Source organism: Phaethon lepturus, unplaced genomic scaffold, assembly GCF_000687285.1.
Source record: "Phaethon lepturus isolate BGI_N335 unplaced genomic scaffold, ASM68728v1 scaffold5995, whole genome shotgun sequence".
Classification (NCBI taxonomy): Eukaryota; Metazoa; Chordata; class Aves; order Phaethontiformes; family Phaethontidae; genus Phaethon; species Phaethon lepturus.
In genome coordinates, this window is record NW_010538280.1 from 21645 (window position 1) to 23190 (window position 1546).

A 1546-nucleotide genomic window follows, 5' to 3' on the forward strand; every position below is an offset into this window, starting at 1 on the left:
GAAATAGACTGTTCCACATTCAAACAAGCTTTAAATATTTAGAAATGCTAGTCAAAGTATGTTCTAAAATCCAGTTTGTCCCAGCAGAGATTTGAGTTTCAGATATGGGCTGCTGGGGGGTTTTTTATTAGTTTGGTTTAGTATGTGAACATATAAGGCAAAAGAATGTTCCTGAATGTTTATACTAAATTGCATTTGCAATAAAAGGCTCTATTTCTCTGACCCCTTCTGGAAGGTAAAATCATCCTGAGTTTTTATTTTGGACACATGGGTGTTCTTCCCTATAGACTTTCTTTTCCATTTAAAACACAACATTCAAAAGATTCCTCCTGACTTCTGTTCCTTCTTTCTCATATCCGCAAGCCATCTTTTTCCCATCTGAACTTGCTTATATGTGCTGAGTCCTTAGAATGTCCTTCGCTATAAAGCTCTTGTGGCTGCATTTTGTGAAACTGCTCCTTATGATGCTGCTTCCAATTCAGTGGTCATCACTTGAAAGTTAGCATTTGCCAAGTGTTACCACATGGTAATATTTGCCAAGTATTACTATATGTTCTGAGGTTTCACAGTGCAGACACAGAGGCTTGTACTAAATGCACAGTAACTGTGTAATACCCACTAGAAAACACTGGGCATCCTTCCCACTGAAGGTGACTATTACAGTGTCACTTGCTTTCAGAACACTTAGGTTCACAAACACTTCCTACTTCTTAATACAAAGGTGATTTAGTATTTTTAAAATTGAAATAGAAGACATATTTCATATCATAAAACTTTCAGATATATTCTTTTCATGTTACGTATTTAGCAGGGCTCATTACTGAGTAGCAACGTCATACTGGGTCGTCTGGGACAGAATTAAGCTTCTTCATAGCAACTGGTATGGTTCTGTGTGTTAGATTTGTGACCAAAACGGTGTTAATAACACAATAATGTTTTATGGATTGCTGAACAGTGCTTGCACAGTGTCAAAGCTGCCTCACTTTCCCACTCTGCTCCCCCAGTGAATAGATTTTGGGTGAACAAGATTCTGGGAGGGGACACAACCAGGCAGATGACCCAAACTAACCAGAGAGATATTCCATGCCTTTATAATGTCATGCTCAGCAATAAAATGAGAGGAGAGGAGAGGAGAGGAGAGGAGAGGAGAGGAGAGGAGAGGAGAGGACAGGACAGGACAGGAGACTATTTTTATAGCCAACGTTTCTTAACAAACCATCGTCACAAGAGAGAACCCTTAGGAAGGGAAAGACACAGACCAGACTCAAAGAGAGTCAAATCATTCTTAAAAATTCAGAGAGGGAATCAATACATTAAAAAGTTACCCAGAACAGAAACCTGTACATTCTGTATTACTGGATCAAAAGACTTCATTCCACACAGGACTCACAGTATCCAAGACTGTAGTCCATTTGAAATGGTGTTAAGTAAAAAAAGAACAGGTCTTTCTGGCTATTTTTTCTTCATTCAAACTTAACATGAGAGACTGAAAACCATTTAACCTGATAAGGAATGACTGAACAAAAAAAGAGACTCCTGAAGACAA